Here is an 11,696-nt window from a genome sequence, read left to right on the forward strand (position 1 = left end):
CAATGTGGCTTCAGGAAGGGGAGGAGTACAGTGGACCACCTCATCCGACTGGAACCCTTTATACGCGATGGATTCATCAGAAAAGAACAGTTTTCTTTGACCTTGAAAAAGCCTACAACTTGGAAATATGGCATTCTGAAGGATCTGTACTGCATGGGATTCAGAGGTCGTATGCCCATTTTTATCTCAAACTTTTTGTCCAATAGACATTTTCAGGTCCAACTGGGCACTACCTTTTTTTTGGCCTTTTTATGCCTTTAATGATAGTGACAGTGGAGAGTGACAGGAAGCGAATGGGAGATAGAGCAGGGGTGGGATCCGGAAAGGACCACGGGGCGGCAATCGAACCCGGGTCGCCGGCGTACGGTGCAGGTGCCCCAGCCAGTTGCGCCACTCTGGGGCTGGCACTACCTTTTCAACTCCACATTTTCAAGAGCTAGGAGTCCCTCAAGGCAGCATCCTCTCTGTCACTCTATTCAGTGTCAAAATCAATAGCATCATACAAGCAATCAGCCCACATCTATTATGTAGTCTTTATGTCGATGACCTCTGTATCTGCTATAGAGGAAAATGCATGAGTACGATTGAGAGACAACTCCAACTATGTATCAATAAGATCAGTAGTTGGTCGATTCAAAATGGCTTCAAGTTCTCTAAATCTAAAACTGTCTGTACTCATTTTTGTCAGCTAAGATCACTACATCCTGATCCTCTTCTCTACATGGATGTAGCACCAATCCAAGTGGTGGAAGAAGTTAAATTTCTTGGACTCACCTTTGACAATAAATTATCCTTCATTCCACACATGAAAAGTCTCAAAAAGAGATGCTTTAAAACTTTAGATATTTTAAAAGTTCTATCAAGGACAAAGTGGGGAGCAGAGTGGACTGTGCTGTTGCGCCTTTACAGAGCACTAGTGAGGTCCCGCTTGGATTATGGGAGCATTGTCTATGGATCAGCAAGGAAATCATACATTCAGATGCTGGACACTGTGCATCATCAAGGATTAAGTCTGGTTTTGGGAGCCTTCAGAACCTCACCAGTCCAAAGCCTTTATGTGGAGGCTAGAAAACCCCCCCTTCAGTTAAAGGACAATTCCGGCGCAAAATGAACCTGGGGGTTAATAACACATTTGTACGAGTTCGACCGTTCGCTGGGATTTATTTTCATGCTAGTCGAATGTGACCAGTTTTATTGCAAACCGCTAATTAGCGTTTAACGCTAGCCTTCGGGGCACACGTACAGTAGAAAGAAATCGCTATTTCTATACCACTAACAAGGCTCAAAATAGCACCACACTTACACAGTAGCATAATGAGGGTCTCTACATGTAAACCGAAGCATTGAGAACTTTGTAAGTGTACAGGCAGTTTATTAAAAAGAAACACATTACCGTTCACGTCTGGTTCACATACAGGCAGGCGCCTTGGGAAAACGAAACTCTGGGATGTGAAGTGAATCTCATGTGAAACGTTGTTGCTGAAAGAAAGGACTGTGCAAAAGAGAAGCACTGAACGCAACAGGAGACATAAGAGATGGCAGGCTATTTGAACGAATTTGAAGACATCGAGGATGAACCCTTATTGGACGTCGGAATATAGCCTATACCAACGAAGAGCTGCGGAGCTCCGTGAAAGGGCTATGAGAGAGAGAGAGCTACCTGTAGTCAATGCTGCACACAGCCTCGCACTTCTAGAAACTGTAGGCTACCTGCGGACATTGTGAAGCTATAGCCACCGAAGAGGAGTGCCTGTGTTGCATGGAGTGGGACCTGTTGCGTCTTGACCCCCAAGAGACGCAGTGTTTTGTAGAGTCTGAAGATTCCCCCTCATTGATAAACAGGGCTGTAGTTGAAACTTTTTTCCATGTCCCGAAAAGAAATTGGAGGCGGCGATCCATACCAGAGAGACCAGATGGACATCCACTAAGTAAGTACACTATACAAGTTATGTTACATCGGAGCTTATTTCTGATAGGCCTATATTGAGCAAATTACATGATTTTAGTTCACATCGCCTGCCTGTATATGTGAACAACCAGACGTGAACGGTAATGTGTTTCTTTTTAATAAACTGCCTGTACACTTACAAAGTTCTCAATGCTTCGGTTTACATGTAGAGACCCTCATTATGCTACTGTTTAAGTGTGGTGCTATTTTGAGCCTTTTTAGTGGTATAGAAATAGCGATTTCTTTCTACTGTACGTGTGCCCCGAAGGCTAGCGTTAAAAGCTAATTAGCGGTTTGCAATAAAACTGGTCACATTCGACTAGCATGAAAATAAATCCCAGCGAACGGTCGAACTCGTACAAATGTGTTATTAACCCCCAGGTTCATTTTGCGCCGGAATTGTCCTTTAAGGCCCCTAAAACTTGCTCTACAGTATGCGATCAAACTCAAATCAAACAAAGATAACCCTGCTCACTGTACTGTCTTCTACCCCCAGTTTTTGCAATTTTATGAAGCTAGACCCAGATCCATCAAACCTTTTGGAATACGCATGAAACCCTTCTTGAAGAACTTGAACATTAATCTGGACAGTCTGCAATCTACACATGTCTGCCCCAATCCCCCTTGGACTTTAAAACGACCTGTGATTGTAATGGATCTAACCCAAAGGAAAAAGTCAAACACTCATCCAAATGACTACCAGGGTGCTTTTTTTGATATGAGACAACGTTTTCTTTTACATACCCCCATTTATACCGATGGATCAAAAACGGAGAACTCTGTGTCCTTAGCAATAGTAGTGAATTCTAATCAGCATGGCCTGCGTATTCCAACTATTTTTACAGCTGAAGCTAAAGCCTTGCTTTTAAGTCTTGAGTACATAGAGGAAACCAATGAACAGTACTCCATGATCTGTACAGACTCTAAATCATGCCTTCAAGCCCTGGAGTTTTTAAAGCAACACCAAGGAACTTTTCCTCTGTCGCATGCACTATTTGTTTATCCAGCACCAGCTTTGCAAATAACAATGTCCACAGACAAGGTAGAATATGTTGCATGATTTTATGAAAGTACGATGTATTGCGACATCAGATGCAAGTCAAATTTGTAGTTTCTCATGTCTCATTCCATTGAACTACAGAACCGCTACCCGATCCGGCAAACTTACATAGTGCGGTTATAGCCGATAGAGGGCCGCGAAGCGAATGCAGAAAGTGCCGTTCACCCTGTTACGAGTTGATGAACCATTGAAACGATTTTGGAAACATTATTTTAAGGTACAAAAAAACTCTTTGGTGTTGCTTTAAAGACTGATCACCCCCTCATTGTGGAAATTCTTGACAAAGTGGATCATCTGACTAAACTGAACTTGAACATTGTTTTTTGCTGGGTTCCTGGCCATGTGGGACTCAGTGGCAATGAGAAGGCAGATAGTGCAGCTAAACAGGCCTTGAGTGACGAAATTACTGAGTGTCCAATCCCTGCCTCAGATGTGAAACCTCTACTATGTTCTTATATAAATGAGAAATGGCAAGCTGAATGGGATGATTGTGTGGACAATAAGCTGCATGAAATATGTAACACTGTAAAACAAACAATAACTCAATCCTTTTCATGTAGACGTGACCAAGTTGTATATACAAGGTGTCGAATTGGTCATTCTAGATTAACACACAGTTTTTTGTTAACTGGAGGTGCACCCCCACTTTGTCGTTTTTGTTGTAGCCCCCTATCAATTAAGCATATTCTAACTTGCTCTGCGCTGAGAATGAAAAGGCAGCAGTTTATTAAAAAAAATAATGTTGTAGATATTTTCAATAAGGTCCCACCTTTAAAAGTTTTGAACTTTTTAGTATGTATTGATGTAAAGAAACTTATCTAAGCTATTTATTTATTTGGTCGTTGATTTTGTAAACATCATATGAATACTTTCTAACTGTATTTGCCTTGATATAGCCATAGCTGCTGAACTGGCAATAAATGGAAACAATCAATCAATCAATCAATCACTAGATAATGAGTACTTAAATTGTACCAAAAACGTAAGAAATAACATTACCATGTGCAAGTGTTAAGCTTCTTAAAACCATGGGTGACTGATTAGCACTGCTGTGTGCCAGTCTGCTCGGTTTCAAGTAGATATCTAAACGCAATTTTAGCTTCCACCTTTTTCCTAAATACACCAGCCTACGGCATGACATGAAAGACGAACTTCGTGTTTGTGTTATGGTGGGTGAACGGCACACGTTTCTCACTCGTTGTAATCGCTTTTAAAAAACACCTAAAGATGAATGCTTCAGTTGCTGTAAGTGTTTTATGAAGCATATGGGTAGCTTTTTTCAAATGAGAATGCAATCTGCAAAATGCAATTAGACATTACATTATGCAATTGACAATTCATTATGCAATTTAATATTGCAATTTGCAATAATATCCAACAAATTGTATTTTAATCTGCAAAGTGACAATGAAATCCTAAAATCAATTCCAATAATTTTGGTTAAAAAATAGAATAAACATGGATTGAATTGCATTCCATTTTGCCATGGTACTTCAGTCTCAAAATTCAAATGGCAATTCATTTTGCATTTCAATTTTCAATATTTAGTTTCATCATTTAACTGTCAATTCGTTTTGCAATTTAATATTTAAAGTGCAATGTAGGATTGCATTTTAAAAACATATTTGGCAAAACTGTCAATGCCAGCCTGAAAAGATTTTGGATTATTTTGGGCAAAACGTTTTGCCATCGTTTTGAGGCATTTTCTTCAAATGGAAAAGAAATAGCGCCCCCCGTGATTGCATTGCACTTTGGGCACGCTCTTTGTGTTGCAAAATTCAAATAACCATTCAGTCTGCCAAACGCATTGCAATCTGTCAAGTCACTCGTCAAGGCGGGAAATAGGCTACGTCACTTCCGTTTTTACTTCTTCTTAACCAGTTAGCGTTTAATAGAATAGACCTCTCCAGAATAAGTCCCGCCTCCTAACTTCCGTATCCATCCAACCTTCGGTCGTCAAATGTCTATGGGAAATAACATGGCGTTTTGAAAGATCGTACCTGTCAAACTCTGTAGGTGACAAAGTAGAAAAAGCTGCTGGGCAGATTAGCCTACACACTTCTGCCATCTAGTTTCCACTGGATTTTTTGATTTTCGGTGCCGTTTAAGTAGTATAGTCTATAGTAGGCTATACTACTTAAATAGCACCGACAATCAAAAAATCCAGTGGAAACTAGATGGCAGAAGTGTGTAGGCCAATCTGCCCACCAGCTTTTTCTACTTTGTCACCTACAGATGTTTTACCGGTATGATATTTCGAAACGCCATGTTATTTCCCATAGACAATCGACGCCAAGAAGTTGGATGGATACGGAAGTTACGGAGGCGGGACTTACTCTGGAGAGGTCTATGGAGGAGTTTGCCGTCTCTGGCCGACAAACCCGGCTGTAGAGTACAGTGACAGAGGGGGCATTTGCGTTTTTCAAGGGGGCACATTTTTTTTATTGGTGGGGGGGGGGGGGGAGTGTTGGCGGCGCAAACATATCACAGTTGATGAATAATGTTAACCGTGACTGCGAGTAGGTCTAGTGTCCGCGAGACCCAGCTGTGTTCTTACATTATTAAGGCTCTTATGTTGCTGCTGATAACTTTGCCAACCAGCGGCATCTTTAGTAGCACCCACTCCCCACAGCAATCACCCCCAGCAATCAGTAACCTACAAATAAGCATCGTATACAACAATTCAGCGAGATAGATTTGGCCAAACGTGGGCCGGAGCGACCGCACCCCCCGGCCCGCTTATGAGGCTAGCCAGACCACGGAGGGGAGTCTCCGTTGTGTGTGTGTATGTGTGTGTGTGTGTGTGTGTGAGAAAGAGCAGGGCAAGGAAAGGCTGTGTGAGTTTTAGCCTAACTAACGACAATGGACGACAGAGTGGGCGATCTAGCCCTACTTGTCCTGTGAACTCCAAAGAGCTCCGCGATCTCCCTAATAGGAGAGGTAACCCTCTATTCCCTCCAGTGGTATCCACAGAAGGTCTCCCCACCGGCTAGCGCCCATTAGCTGTAAGGCCTCAGAAATCTTTGAACGGACCAGGTTGACATCAAATCGGACAAATAGGGCTAGATAGCCCACTCTGTCGTCCATTTTCAGTAATCTGTCCGTTGAGTCAGACTCGTTGACACGGTGGTGTTCAGCCAGAGACCTTATAGGCTAGTGACAAATTGTCAGAAAGGGCTTTAGTTTTTGAGATACCCCTACCGGAGGTAGAACTAAACCCAACAATGTTTTTCCTCATCTCTAAGGTCTCCCATATATGAAATGGATTCTTGGCTAAAAATATTTTACTTCTAAGATTGTTAAATTAACAGATATTGTTATACACCCCAAAACCAAAAAAGGACTAAAATATAGCCTGTCCGTATTGGAGTTAAGGCATATAAACTAGTGCAGATCAATCACACAAGCTCTGAGAACTTTGAAACTTGCCATGTGTATAGTCAGGAAGTTGCTTTACCTACTAGAAAAGACTGGATGTGAATATCTTGATGTATGGAATGAATAGAGACATGTAAACATACACCTAAAATAAGCGGACAGGCAAAAAATGAATATCTATGCAGAATGTTTTCATTTATTTTAGCTGCTTTACCAGGGATTATCATAGAAACACATATGATGGCTTGTTGGAAAGGTGGGGTTGTTCTGAATCCAACAATACCAAATATGTAAATATAGTATGACAAATCAGGGTGTTCTGTCACTCAATGTATGAGGTGTCCAAAATGAAAGAAAACGGAAAACTGGCAAAATACAGTCTCAAGTCCAAATCACATTATCAGTGGTGAGAAGAATGTTGACAAATTCATTGTTACTGCAAGGTAAGTGCTGCTCTATATTTACATTTAATGTCCCAGTATTAAACAATTCATATGAAACACAGATCCAATTGAATCAGGTTAACATTGGAATGGAACACCTTTATTAAAATATTTATATTCACTTGAATTTTGTTTTGGTCAAGTCATTACTGAATAATGGAAAATAATATTCAGTGGCGTAACTATAGTAGGTGCAGCAAGTGCAGTCGCACCAGGGCCCGTGACCTCCCGGGGCCCGTCGCTACCCCCGCCCTGCCTTCTTTTTTTTGAGAATGTTAGAGCACGGAGAGTGAAGCGTCACTTTGACGAACTATCGGAAGATGAGCGCTTAACCGATGCAGAGAGATACTTTTTAATGCAACTCTGGACATCAAAATCAGTCAGCTCTCCCAAAGATTTGCAAGTATGCGGGAAACTTGTCATGTGTTTGAGTCTTTACGTCCTATGACCCTTCAACTTGCAGGTGATGATGAACTGCTTGAAAAGGCAAGACGTTTGTCAGACCATTATAGCAGGGACATTTCACAGAAGTCATCTATTTTTCAACTTGCCAAAATGCTGGTGGTAGATTATGACAGTGTAACATCCACATTCGGGGAAGTGTGTACTGCTCTCATGTTGTTTCTGACATTGCCTGTAACTGTGGCAACAGCTGAGCGATCTTTTTCCAAACTCAAACTTATTAAGGAGCAGCATGGGGCAGGAGAGGCTCAGTGGGTTAGCTATCCTGTCCATTGAAAATACGAGAGCCAGCATTAAATATTGGGAACATCGTTGACGATTTTGCACAACGAAAGATGGCCTTCTTCTAATGGCCTAATTCGCGCATATTGGGGATTGTATGCATATTAATTATTTTATTTGGTTTCTGCACGGTTAAATAAGTTAGGCTACTTTAAGTTTTGTTTCTGCGCAGTGCGAGGTTATAAGCAAGCAATCTACGCTTCAGCAGAGGGTTGAAGAGGCGCATTGAGCGCATTGAGTGTTCCCATAATTCCATGTGAGTTGATGTTAATGCAGTAGCCTAATATTAGATTACCCTGGCCTGCAGGCTGTTAATAAAATGATTTTTAATGTTTTCACATGTAATAGGTCCTATGTAGTCGTGTGTTTTTTATTTGAAATTGTAATCTGTAACTACTAAACTACTTCGGTGCCTCAGGCCCTTTGCATAAACAATTGAAGTCACCCTTAATGTGTATTGCATGTATCAGAGCTAATTCATCCTGGGCCGAAATATGCCAGTATGGGGCCCGCGTAGCGCTTTCGCACCTGGGCCCGCCATGGACTTGTTACGCCACTGATAATATTGTTAGCTTTTGTCTGTCCAGACCAGCAGTGGACAGTACAGCCTACACTGCTTACTTCACCCCTAAGTAGATAAACAGTTAGTTGTAGAAACTACTTTCCCTAGCTAAGAAAGTACTTAGCACTCTGACCAATGTTGCACGTGTAATTCAACTTGATTTGCATTTCAATGAAAATTCTGAAATATAGTTTTTCCTTTTCACTAGTCTTTTGAATTATGGAGAATGTCTTACAGGCATTGGATCCAAAGCTTTGTATCATTTGTGGGAAACATTTTGAAAAGGGCAAGAAAAAAGACCCCTATGTCCAAAACCCTACAGTAGAAGGCCTCCAACGCATACTTACCCTTGCTCAGCAGAAAGAGAGATGGTGATGTCCATAAAACTCCATATACAGATGAAATCAGTGAGCAGCAGCAAGTTGCAAATGCTGAGAGTGAGAGCACATCTGCACCAAGAAGGCTGAGTAGGGCTGATATAACATAATTTCAAATACTAAGAGATTGTTTTATTTGTGGGAAGGCCAGCTTTAGATCGACTGGTACAGGGGCAATATAAATTATAGGCCAAGTATACTTGCGTATACAAGGAATTTGGTCTCTGCATTTATCCCATCCGTGAATTAGTGAACACACAGAGCACACAGTGAACACAATGAGGTGAAGCACACACTAACCCGGAGCAGTGAGCTGCCTTATTACAGTGGCGCTCGGGGAGCAGTGAGGGGTTAGGTGCCTTGCTCAAGGGCACCGTGGATGTGGGCATGGGAGAGCAGTGCTCAACCACCTCCCCTGCCTTTTTTCCCTTCTGGGTCGGGGATCAAAACGATAACTCTTTGGTTAGCCCGAACCCCTAACCAGTAGGCCACCGCTGTCCCCAGTACCAGAGACAAGGTCCTTCGGGCAGCTTCTGAATGTACATTCAAATTCTTTCATGCCCAGATCACTTTGCATATGATGGCAAATACCATAAAATGTGCCTTGCACACTACATCTCTAAACAAAATATAACAGCAGCCATAGAAAATAATCAAAAAAGCAGACCAATGTCTATAACAAAGCCTTTATTAAGCTCACTGAAGACATTGATAAAACAGTATTGTCCAAAGATATAAAAGTGAGGACTCAATTCTTTGACTGATAGCTATGACAACATACTAAAGACCATTGCTGAGCAAGAAGGTGTGTCTATAGTTCAACACAAGAAATATAGATCCTGGAAACTAAAGGAAAAGCTGATACAGCATTACAAAGACAGGCTTGCATTTGTTCTACGTCCAAGACAGTCAGATCTGATCTGCTCAGATATGACCATATTGTGCACTGAGGAAAGCTGCTAAACTCACAGAAATAACAATAGACTAAGACTACACTTCCACAGACAAGTCAGAGTCTTTCTGAAATCCAAATATTACACAGGGCGGCAGGCATATTGAGGAAAAGCATGGATCAGGTAGAGCATGACAGTGAGTAATATGTCAGCAGTGACTGTCTATTATGTTTCCAATGCAGCAAGTATGTACCCAACATCCTGTATGACTTTGTGAACTGGTGTGTTGATTAACATGCCCATAGAAATTACCAAACATGTGATGATGACCCAGCTTCAAAGGAGAATCTGTGTGTTATAGCAATTTGTCATGATCTCATTGAACAGAGCTGTCACATCCATACGCCAATCACACTGGGACTTCCCATTTTGATACATCATAAGTTTGGTAGTAAGACAGTCATCAATGAGCTCAGTGCAATGGGACACTGTGTTTCCTATACAGATGTTAGGCACTTCTCACATCTTTTGCAGCAGACCAGATATCAAGGACAGAGAGTGGTGTCTACATCCCAACTGGCCCCACTGGAGTTGCTGAACATGGAATTTGTGAGGCAGCCATCAGCAACTTTGACCAAAATGAAGACATTGGTCTGCTTTTTTATTCTTTTCTATGGCTTCTGCTATATTTCATTTAGAGATGTAGTGTGCAAGGCATTTTATGGTATTTGGTATCATGCAAAGAGATCTGGGCATGAAAGAATTTGAAGATGTACATCTTCATCAAGCCTTTCAGAAGCTGCCCGAAGGACCTTGTCTCTGGTACTTGCGACTGTTCCAGTTGAAATTGCTGTCAGAGGTTCTGGTTTAGAGCTGGCCTTCCCACAAATGAAACAATCTCTCTGTATTGGAAATTATGTTATATCAGCCCTACTCAGCCTTCTTGGTGCAGATGTGCTCTCCCTCTCAACATTTGCAACTTGCTGCTGCTCACTGATTTTTGTCTTACTGCAGTAGTTCACTAGCCTGGGTGCCATTCAGAACTTAGTCCCGCCCACAGGCTAGTAGTTCACTCTACATGATATGAAACTTTGATTTTGGAAGAAATATCATCTGTATATAGAGCCATAGTTTTATGGACATCACCATCTCTCTCTCTGCTGAGCAAGGATAAGTATGCGTTGGAGGCCTTCTACTGTGGGGTTTTGGACATATATAGGGATCTTTTTTCTTGTCCTTTTCAAAATGTTCCCCACAAGCTTTGGATCCAATGTCTGTAAGACATTCTCTACAATTCAAGAGACTAGTGAAAAGGAAAAAATTCAGAATTTTCATTGAAATGCAAATCAAGTTGAATTACACATGCAACATTAGTCAGAGGGCTAAGTACTTTCTTAGCTAGGGAAAGTAGTTTCTACAACTAACTGTTTAGCTACTTAGGGATGAAGTAAGCAGTGTAGGCTCTACTGTCCACTGCTGGTCTGGACAGACAAAAGCTAACAATATTTTTTTCCATTATTCAGTAATGGCTTGACCAAAACAAAATTCAAATGAATGTAAATATTTTAATAAAGGTGTTCCATTCCAATTTTAACATGATTCAATTGGATCTGTGTTTCATATGCAATGTATCATTATTAAATGTAAATATAGAGCAGCACTTACCTTGCCGTAACAATGAATGTGTAAACATTCTTCTCACCACTGATAATGTGATTTGGACTTGAGACTGTATTTTGCCAGTGTTTCATTTTGGACACCTCATACATTGAGTGACAGAACACCCTAACTTGTCATACTATATTTACATATTTGGTATTGTTGGATTCAGTACAACCCCACCTTTCCAACAAGCCATCATATGTGTTTCTATGATAATCCCTGGTAAAGCAGCTAAAATAAATGAAAACATTCTGCATAGATATTCATTTTTTGCATGTCCGCTTATTTTAGGTGTATGTTTACATGTCTCTATTCATTCCATACATCAAGATATTCACATCCAGTCTTTTCTAGTAGGTAAAGCAACTTCCTGACTATACACATGGCAAGTTTCAAAGTTCTCAGAGCTTGTGTGATTGATCTGCACTAGTTTATATGCCTTAACTCCAATACGGACAGGCTATATTTTAGTCCTTTTTTGGTTTTGGGGTGTATAACAATATCTGTTAATTTAACAATCTTAGCAGTAAAATATTTTTAGCCAAGAATCCATTTCATATATGGGAGACCTAAGAGATGAGGAAAAACATTGTTGGGTTTAGTTCTACCTCCGGTAGGGGTATCTCAAA

This window comes from Alosa pseudoharengus, unplaced genomic scaffold, assembly GCF_046254945.1.
Source record: "Alosa pseudoharengus isolate Yale_2024_CS ecotype anadromous, Long Island Sound unplaced genomic scaffold, YU_APseudo_1.1 YU_APseudo_1.1_scf_14, whole genome shotgun sequence".
In the NCBI taxonomy this organism is placed as follows: Eukaryota; Metazoa; Chordata; class Actinopteri; order Clupeiformes; family Clupeidae; genus Alosa; species Alosa pseudoharengus.